Here is a 10775-nt window from a genome sequence, read left to right as displayed (position 1 = left end):
CTATATTCCCTCTGGCCACTGAAGCAATAGGGTGTCACATCATCTGTAGAACTGCAGCTATGTAGTAAAACATGTCAAACACGATTCAGTCTTTGTCGCTGTTTGCGTCACAGTCCTTATTTTCATGTGAACAGATGCTAAAAAGATAAGCAGATAATCTATCGTGAGGATGGAGTGACCCGTCAACCCCCATCATAATTCTTTTATTACAATCATGTAATAATTAAACATGTCAGCGCCTGAGCTAAGTTTAAAAAGACGGAGCAGGATTGTACTATTTTAAACTAATAATCCATGCTGATAAATCACCCTTTAAAAAAAGGGAAAAGTATCCTGACAGATTAAAACCAACCACTATAATTAATCTCTGGCTTCTTTATCTGTCCACTTGTTCGCCGCTCTTTCGTAATGGAAATCTTCCCCACCGCTGCTCACACTGTAAATACTACAGTAATTCCTCTTACTCTGTCATACTCCACAACTATGAGTTTGTCCACAATCATGAGAAGCTTCAGCAGCAGGAGGAAGAGGAGGGGGGCGGGGAGGGCCGGAGAATGAGGCGCACGCCATTGGCCAAGAGTCAGAAAGAACTTTAACAGGATTGGCTGTAAGCCTGGGAGCTGGCAACAGAGTTCCCTCCTTATTCCAGAGAACATCAGTGAGCAGTGGAGTGGGACTTGCGGTGTGTGAGATGCACACAATACACTTTTGTTTGTTTTTGATCTTTCATTTGGACTCAGAGAGGAAACAGAAGATTAGAGGACAAATAATCTCTTTCTGGAACTTTCTGAGAAGGATTTAAAGTAAGTTCTGACATTGCCCTCCCTTTTCTGTCTGTCACTCCTCTGTATTGATAACAGTAGCTGTAGGACAGTGGCTTATCTTTCTGTGGACTTGGCAGTGGAGCTAAAGTCACACACGTGCGATTGTAATATGACATCAGAGCAAATACTGATACAGTGTGACAGCGGTTATAGTAAACACTCACACCATCATCACCAGCTCATCACTACAGCTAATCAAATACTAGAAGCCATCTGCATGTGTGTGCAAGTAAGTGCGTGCGGTTGGTTTATGTGTAAATGCACATGCGCTGGACTTAGATTCGGTGTGTTGGAAGAATGCATAGAAAGCAGGCTTGTGCTTTAGGGGAGGGACCGGTGCAGTGCGACTTCACAGTCACCAACCTCATCAGCAAACTTGTCACTGCAATGCTTTGCATTGACAGAGGAGCTCAAGGACTCCCCTCCCAAAATCTCCTGGTGTGACTTTCAGGCTGCGGGGTGGTTGTGGCGGTAGTCGGCTATAAATAGGCCTGCTCCAAATTGTGCTGCAGTCACACATAAATTCAGGGTGGGGGAAGAAAGAACACAGTCATTGCTTCTTCTTCTTCTTCTTCTTTTGTTAGATTTTTTGTTTAAGAAAACTTTGTTCCTTCCAGAATATGATTGATAATACACACTGCAGGATAACCTGTTACCCATCTTTCATCTCTTTATCATAACAGCAACAGCCTTATGAATGGGAAAAGAAGGAGAGGAAGGTAAACAAACAGTGTTTCCTGGGAGTCTGTCTCCCAGTGTGGACTGACTCAGTTAATGCACAGGGTGTGAAAAGTGTCAGTTAGTAATGTTAAACTGTCACATGCTTTGCTCTCTTGATTTCCATAGACGTGATTATCAAATTTCCAGTCAAACCAGCTCGCCAGATTGTTAAACAGGTGTGTTAGAGCCCATACAAGAAGCTGGGCTTTGTCTCGGGATAATGTGTGCTCGCTTGTGTGAACACAGGAAAAGTTTCAAAAGTTAGATCATATTCACACAGCGTTACACTTTCATTGGATCCAGGAGGCTTTAATGTGGCTCCAGATGACCAGCTAACAAACATGTGGACCTGTTTATGTGTTGCACCTCACAGATGGAGACTGTGATTCATGACATGACCGTGACCACTGTTGTGATGTCACGGTGACTCTTCAGCACACCTTATTTGTGAAGCCAGTTAAAAGTTGTGGAAATGATGACACTTCTTGTCTCCTTTGTAGTTTCTAAGTGGTGCGATTTTTAATACCTTCCTGTCTGTTTAAGCTCCTTGTTGTTATCGTGCTGAACACAGTGAGCCCTGTGTTGTACCTGACCTCTACTATGCAAATATAGTAGAGTGCCGCACTCCACCACCTCCTCATGGATTAATCAGCGAGATGCAAGCGACACACTAAGCCCATTGTTTCACCTGTGCAGCACCTGAGTGCGTCGATAGTGGCTGAAACCGCAAGCTTAGACTCTGACCTACATGAAGGAGTGTTTGTGCTCTTTTCCACTTTGCAGAGATCAGAACAAGTCAGATTAGGATGAATAATGAATAACTGTGCTCACTAGACAATGACTGCATTAAAACCACCAACATGAAAATGTTTAATCTTACGAGCCTCTTTCTTTATCCCTGGTGTTATGTTGGGCTGGGTCTCTTTTCTGAATGAGTGCTGCTGCTGCTCAGTGTGAATGCAGAGTAATGAGCTTGGCTCAGTGCACTGTGTGTGTAGTGTGCAGGGACAGGAGGCATCTGCACTGCTGCTGATGTCTTTTGTATCAGTCTTGTAATGAAGGTCTCTGCAGGTTTTGGCGAACTGTCCGCACACACTGCATGTGGACAGCCGTGATGATGCTTAAGACCTTAACTTAGAGTGACAATGTCAACTCCAGTGTTTATCAGACTTTGTTGTTCTCAGATGGCTCAATTAGCATGAGAGGCTTTGAGTTAAATAGCGATGTAAGTCTTGTGAGTTTTCAGAAGTGAGGGGTCAGGGGTCAAGCAATAGCGGAGTACCGCAGTGTTTGTGCCAGTAAAGTCAAATGTCACAGGCTTCCCTGAGCCATTCTTGGCTGTTTATGAGTGGGAGTTAATGGAAAATTATATCATTTGCTTCCCAAAGCATATTCATTATTGTAATAATGGCAGTGTTTATTTTCTTCTGTTCTACTAAGTAGAAGTAAGAGCATGCTAAAGTCCTCCAAAGCTCTCAAGCAAAAGCACTGCAATATGCATACGTACTCGCTGACACGCACGCACAAGAACATATAAGCAGGCAAAGCCAACAGCATTTAAGTGCCTTTTTATTGGAAACTGTTTTCTCATAACCATAAGCAGGAAAATCTCTGTGTACTCTGGATGTTAGGAGTCATTTTGGGACTATCCATTTTTTTTTTTGCGGAGCTTGCAGATAGTTAAAGTCAGGTCATGATCTCTCGCCTTAGTTGTGAGATCACCAGCAAAGAAATAAACTCTCAGCAATTAATGTTACATCTGTTTTCCATTTCAAGGTGACATGATACACGCTTTTTGAGTCATGAATTGTTTGCTGCTTATTCAGAGGGTGTTTCTCTGACTCCAGATGTTTGGCAACCTTGTAGCGATTCCAGTACAAAGCGCGCTGTCTGATATTAAGTCCAAGGACAAATGTGACATGTAATAACGATATCCCTTGGCGTGTAAAGACTTAGACAGACACGTGTTTAACAGTGTCGACAGAAACTTACAAGAAGATCGATTCTCCACCATTCGACCTCAATGAAGCTAATAAAAAAACCCACGAGCATTCAGCACAGCTGGAAAGCACCAAAAGAACCGCAACACAAAGTCTTACTAATAAACCACACTGTAATGACCAGCAGTAGGGCAGATTTAGTCTTTAATTGAAGTCATGTACACAGACATAAGCAGATGACATTTCTTGAGGATCTCTGCCTCTGCAGCTTTTGTGTGTGATGACTTTGCTGCGTTAAACAGGAAGAATGACCTTTGAGGGACACGAGAGAGGAGAAGAAGAGAGAAGCATCTGGGGCCTGCAGCTTACTTGTACTTCCCTTTCCCTTTGTCACTCTGGAAGTCCTGCCATTGTGCTTGTTGGCTTTTCTTTTTTTTAAAAATAAAGTTTAAGAGCTTAAACTACTTTTATAGAAACACAACTAGGGATTTGGGAACTGCCCAGGGACTTAATTGTGGAGAGAATAGGGGTGGTGGGGGTTGGATGGGCTTGATAATGTCTCTAGAGGGTGGTGGTATGTGCTCGTTATGTTTTGGTCATCTCCTTCACAGCACATCCCCGTGCTTTATTTAACAAATACAAAATACTTTGTTTTCCTCAACCTCGGAAAACTTTCCGTAAACAAATGTTGACATTTTCCAGTGTTTGGACTGGGTCACAGCGATGCTGCTCCTGGTCCAGGAGACCAGAAAGGCTTTGTGCTACTGGAGACTTGAATAGTGTTTTCTTTGAGACTCGACTCGTTTTTTGTTGTTATTCCACATTGGGTTGCTGTGTCACACACAGACACACACATACACAGAGAGTCCACGTCCAAGATTAACAGCGAAACGAGAGCGTTCAGCATTTAATGATCGTTCCAGTCCCACCACAACGTCTCCAGCACAGTCAAACAACTGGATTGAGTTTCACTGTAACATGTCAAATCGTTTCTCACTGAGAACTGATTGCACTGCTTGGAGTGAGCACAACCCACAGAGTAATTGGAGTTAAGTGCCTTTGACAGCTAGTGTTTGTACAAGGAAGGGATGAATAAACATCAAGGGTGGCAAATGGATTACTTGACTTTTTTTTTGTCTGGCAAGAAAACACAAAATGACCCCCTTTAGCTCATGATAACTAGCCTCCACCCACAGCTAAATTATATCTAGTATATGAGCAGCTTATCAGTAGAGATGGCCTGCCAGTTGGCTAGCGAGTTTATAATTGGTCATTTGGTTGTGGAGTATTTGTGAGGTCATGACCCTGATAGAAATCCTGCTTGGTCCAGGACGTTATGAACAGAGTGATATCTGCTTGCCACGATTTGCTTATCCTGCTGCAGCATTTAGCACTGTCTTCACTAAGCACAGCTGTCTATTTAAACTGGCTAAGCTCCGCCAAACTGTGTTGGGAACAGTCCAATCATGTTGCAGGACAGAGTAATCCTGTTTTCACTGGGTTCATACGGTTGGTGCGTTGAATTCTGCCTCTCCTGCATTAACAGCATGGTATGCTACAATAACACTTGTTATCCAACATTTTCCCACCCATGGAACTTTGGGAATAATGCCCCATGCATTCATGAACTCTCAAGTAGCCTGCCTCTTCAGAAGAAAAGTGACAGGAAATAACACGAGTGTTCGATTTTCAGGTTTTGCAAAGTTATAAAAAATTCAGAGATAAATTGCGTGTGTGTTGTTTGCTGGTTTCTACTTTTAAACTGTCCATATAAACACTCATCCAGTATTTACATTTGTACTTATTATACATGTTTATCGTTTTAATGGTTGAGTTAAAATGTTTGCTCTGCAGATGGCTTTGCTTTAGGCTTATGTAAGATCATCTATAACTGTTCAATATTGACATTCATAAAAACTCTTACCATCCATGAGAATATAATTTGTCTTTGGGCGTGGCTTATGGGTAACTAAACAAAACAGAGAGAAAATGAGGATTTCTCCCCCAAGGCTCTTTCCTTATTCTGGGGAGTGCTTCCTGTTGATACAGCAGGCTGGGGTCAGCAGTGAAAGTAATCTTGTAATTTCTCTGAGGCCATTCGCATTGCTAGGATCTTCCTGTTATATTAGCTTCTTGGGAACTATAACTTGCGTCACAATGATGCATTTTCCTCACTAATCATGTGGAGAATGTTTCCGCGTAGAAGTGAAAGGTTAATGTGACAGCTTTCTTCTTCTGTTTCGCATCATCGTGACATCCAGTGGGCTGAGCTTTTTGATTTATGTTGCTGTTGACGCGCTCATTGCAAATATGTGTATTAATATCCATCTATCTGATGTGATGTCACAAGTGGTGGCTGATTTGTCCAACAGGGGTTTTTGTTAGTTTAAACGGAGAAAAAAACATTTATCTGTTTTGTTAGTGACATGTGTTAGCCAGCTGAAGCACAGAAGAAGGATTTATGCACTCAGATCAATCGATCTCACTTTGTAGAGCACTGGAAAATATTTACTGGAGATGAAAAAGTAGACTTCTCTGCTCTGTACTGAACTCAGTGTCAACTATACGGACAAAAGCATTGGGCCAGACCTCTTAATCTTTGAAATCAGGTGTTTTCATTTCCATTGCTGCAGGTGTATAAAATCAAGCACCTAACAATGCAGTATGCAGTATAGTTATTTTAGAGAGCTCAATTAATTTGAGTGTGGTACTGTAATAGGAAGCCACAGCCGCAACAAGTCAGATTATGAAAGTCTTTGCACAATCTATATATGACCTCGACAAGTGGGTGATGTTGTTGGCAGCATTAATACTTGTGCATTATAATACATTGTATGTTAATTAGCTTGTGGTTGTGTCCTGCTGTTTTTTTATATGGATACAAACTGATTAAAAGCTGGGACTTTATTTTCTGCCTGTGTCCCCAACCTTTGTTGTCATCAGCTTTTTTCAGAGCCATCTTCATATATCGTCTCGTGCCCATTCTGATTTTGAACTCTTGCTGATATCTGTTAGTTCTTTTATCTAGGCTGTTATTAAAATCCTTTATATTGAGGCAATGATTTTTATGCTGTCATTGATAAATCTGTGGTGAAAAAGTAGCTGGAAGTGCACAGGAGGAGTCAACAGTACTGAACAGGCCACTCACAGTAGTTTTACAGACTGTGCCAATGTGATGTATAGTTTGGGGAGGTGCACCTTAGCCGTAGGTTACATTGTAAAGTTTCAGTGGGGTTACTTACAGCGTGTAAACGCCTTGTAATGTAGGTGTAGGCAGTCCAGTACTTACCTTAGTGTGTTTTGAGTTACATATTTTTATTGCAAGGGTACCGAGGAACTCAATGTGGTACTCATGTATGCAACATACAGCAATCTACTCACTTAACCCTCATTTACTCTGGTGAGTGAGTAATTGGATCAGAAAATGCCAGCTATCAGCTCTGTCACAGATAATCAACTCATGTGAAACTTCTTCTTCCCATGCGGCTGGCTAAAACAGGAGGTTTTCACTAATCTGTTCTCTCTTTCTCCCTCTATGGTGGCGGGAGGCTGGAGCATATTTCAGCTAATTTTGGACATGAGACAGAGTAGACCTTGGACAGATTCATGCTCAGATCCTCACCTACAGGACATTTAGAAACGCTAACATAATATAGAGGTCTCCGGATGCAGTTGAAACCCACGAACAGGCCAACACCACAGTCCTTACTTTCTTAATCAAGTTGGGAATCACTCAGTAAGTCACAGTCTTGCTAGCACAGTGCAATAGTAAAGCCCCAATAAAACTCTCCGTCTTTTACAGATATCTGTATGCATCATCGCACTCTTATCTATCCTCATCCTATCCTTATTCTAATAGTCCCTCACACAGATATGAGATTGCACTAAAATGAAATGTTCCTATTCGAACAACACAGACTCTCATGCAAAGTAAAAAACGACATTGTTTATCGGCAGTTTTTCTCTTGGTTCAAATGCTTTCTGTCCTAAAATGTCACTCATGCTTTGCTTTCTCACTCCCACTCTCCTTTCTTTCCCCACCATATTTGGTGGAACAGGGTTTAATGCCATGAGACCGTTTAAGGATGCTGGATCACAGGTCTCAGAGAGACCTAAATGAATTTCACATCTCATAACATGTTGTCTTATAGCATAAAGGTGGGTCACTTATGTAGTCGCAGTTTTGAACAGTGAGTTGTGCCAAAAAGTATTCACATAGTTCTTTGATGCCTGCAGAGGTCAGGCCAGGTGTTTATGACATGTCTATGAAAATGAGCTTTTCTAACTCTTCTGGTCTTGTGTATCTGTACGATTAGCTTGCTATGCCCCTTTTAAATGGTTAAAAAGAGAATTCAGGGGATTGTGATCAGTCTCTTGTCCTGTTTCACTTTGAAACACCGAAAATGACTTACAGTGTTAATTAATGGCAAATGTTTTCTCTTGATGAACCAGTTGTGTAAGCATATCTGCTGGAAAGTATTTGGGTTTATAGCTGACCGTTATTACGTAGACAATATGGCAACATTTCTCCGTGGTTTTTGGTGCTGCTTCAAATTGGCAAATCTGATTATCACGGGAGGTTTGTTGGAAAAAAAAGAGCCCTGCTCTGTATTTCTGCCACTGGAAATGTTTTTATAAAAATAAGATTACAGATATGTAATCAGCTTTCTGGCTCTCCTGATATAATCCGAGGCTAGACTAAGCCTCAGAGGGTGGGTCTTCTTTACATAACATGACAAGAAATCAGAAACACGAAATCATAGTGAGAGCAGCAGAATTTTGCTGCTCTCATTGGTTTGCCTGCTATGATTAACCCATGGTGACCTTAACACAGCGTTCCCATGAGAGGAAACTCCTCCAGTATACAGAAGCCATAATTTTTCTGAACCATGTAGTTCAGGACAGCTCAGCTGATTAGAATCACTTATTTGTACAATGGTACCACAGAATGCAATTACTTGGAGTAAAGTTTGTAAGAGATTATATTTCCTCCTGATATGAAAGGTTTTGTTGCATATAATGTTCGATATAGAATGCTAGATAATGGTAGATTAAATCAACAAGGGGTGCCATGAATAAGATGCAGAAGAGAACTTGTAGATTAAAGGAAGACTCAAAAAACACATAGGATCGAAATGGGAAAAATATCATATCTATACTGATATGGACTGGGTAATGTGTGAGGAACAATGAAAATGATAAACCTACAGACGGCTGACTTTAAAGACACCCTGAAATCATGCAGCTGGCTAATCCATTTGGCCAAAACTTAATTGCAGCAACTCATAATGGTACTTAGCAGTTTGTACGGCCCCCACATGCTTGTATGCAGGGCCTGACAACATCAGGTGATGTCTTGGAGATGTTCTCTCAGATCTGGACTAGGGCATCCCTTCCTTCTGGACAGTCTGAGGTGCAGCCTGGCGGCGTTCTTGGTAGCATTATATGGATTTAGGTCAGGCGAGTATGCTCCTACCTGCATATTGAGGTTGGGTGCTGTGGTGCACCAGGAGGACCCCAGGATCTTCTGCATCAGCGTAGGGTCTGAGAACAGGTCCAAGGATTTCACCCCAATAACTAATGGGAGTCAGGGTGCCGTTGTATAGCCTGTAGAGGTCTGTGCATCCCTCCATGGACATGTCTCTCCAGACCATCACTGATCCACTACCAAACCAGTCATGCTGAATAATGTCACAGGCAGCATAATGGTTTTCACGGCTTCATCAGACTCTTTCACATTTGTCATATGTGCCCAGGGTGAACCTGCCAGGAGTGGACCTGCAATTCTGGTATCTATGGTAAATTCCAATTGGGCTCTGGTGCCAGGCAATGAGCACAGTGCTGACTAGAGGACATCAGGCCCTCAGGGTGCCCTCATTAAGTCTTTTTCTGATTGTCTGGTCAGAGACATTAACACCAGTGGTATTCCGGAGATAATCTTCTAGGGCTCTGGTAATGCTCATCCTGTTCCTCCTTGCACAGATGGGTTAAGGACCTTCTACATGCGTGTCCAGCTCTCCGAGAGTAACTGCCTGGAATCTCGTTCATGCTCTTGAGACTGTGCTGGGAGACACAGCAAACCTTACAGCAACAGCATGTATTGATGTGCCATCCTACCTACCTGTCCTACCTCTTTAGTATGGCGTTATTTTTGTGCCACTATTCTGAGCGCACGTAAAAAAAAAAATTGAGCGCACGTAAAAAAAAATTTGCAGGTGCAAGTGTTGCATTTTGAGGAGAAATTTATTTTGAGCAAAGAAAAGCTAAATTTGAGTGAACAAAATTCATTGCTGCGTGCAAAAATGTATTTCAGTGTTTGCTAGCAGCCCCTGTCGCTCAGTATTTGCACTTGCGCTTGCTCGCAATGTGCTGCTTACGCTCTCAACATTTCTGCCTGTGCGCGCTCAACTCTTTCTGTACACCGTTATATTTTTCGGCAAATTTAGTAATGCCAACGTACTGAAGGAACAACATTTGTCTCTTATATATGATACACCTATATATACACTGTCAAAGACACTTGTCTTTGAGTGAAGATTTAAGGTGATAAGACATATAAATAACTGCAACTTGAATCTGTACTGAGGCTCAGTATTTGGCACAGAGTTCATGTTCACTGCTGTAATAGCTAATAATGATTAATATAATAACTATAATATTGGCCATATTATATTTACATTACCAAAGTGATATGACTTTAGTCTCATGAACAACATTAGCTAATTGTTATTTACTAACTAATCTTAAATGACTGTTCAGTACAGAAATGAAGCCCAAAAATCATGTTTTACTGTCCTGTGGTCTCAGCCTCAGATACTTATCAAATCACACAAAGCTCTTGTAGAAACAAACAAACAAATTAACAAAATATGTTCTCCTTCATTTCTGTCAAACAAAGTTGTATGACACGTTTCCAGCGGTTAGTATTATGGTTGCTAGGCAACCTGGGAAGCGAGATGGAGACTAGACCGTCCCATACAGACAAACTTGCCGTTTATTTTGCAACAACACTGCCCCTAGCGTCCTGGAGCACCTCCGTTGTGTTTTGGAATTTGCATGTGTTTTTGAGTTTGCATGTGTTTTGGAGTTTGCAAGTGTTTTGGAGTTTGCAAGTGTTTTGGAGTTTGCACGTGCTTTGTCTCTAGGGGCCACCGTATGTCATGCTACCAGTAGAGACACTGAGCCTAGGCAAATGCAAAAAACAGTCGGAAAAAAATGAGGAGGGAAAAAATGTCAGTGGCCCTAACCTATAAACCCATTCCTGTTTTGGGGTTTGTCTCATTGTTGCCCC

At 41.8% G+C, this 10775-nt stretch overlaps 1 protein-coding gene across 1 annotated transcript in view; it reads left to right on the top strand.

Annotated features, from left to right (window-relative positions):
- The first annotated feature begins 636 nt into the window (after positions 1-636).
- Positions 637-10775, top strand: part of pde4d (phosphodiesterase 4D, cAMP-specific) — a 209955-nt gene continuing 199816 nt past the window's right edge. Inside the window, exon 1 of the mRNA XM_026186601.2 lies at positions 637-803. The gene's annotated coding sequence lies outside the window, so the exon portion shown is untranslated. The remainder of the gene's footprint in view (positions 804-10775) is intronic.

This window comes from Astatotilapia calliptera, chromosome 12 (genome assembly GCF_964374335.1).
Source record: "Astatotilapia calliptera chromosome 12, fAstCal68.1, whole genome shotgun sequence".
In the NCBI taxonomy this organism is placed as follows: domain Eukaryota; kingdom Metazoa; phylum Chordata; class Actinopteri; order Cichliformes; family Cichlidae; genus Astatotilapia; species Astatotilapia calliptera.
The sequence above is the reverse complement of the archived record's forward strand: the minus strand, read 5'-3'. Positions and strand labels throughout refer to the sequence as shown.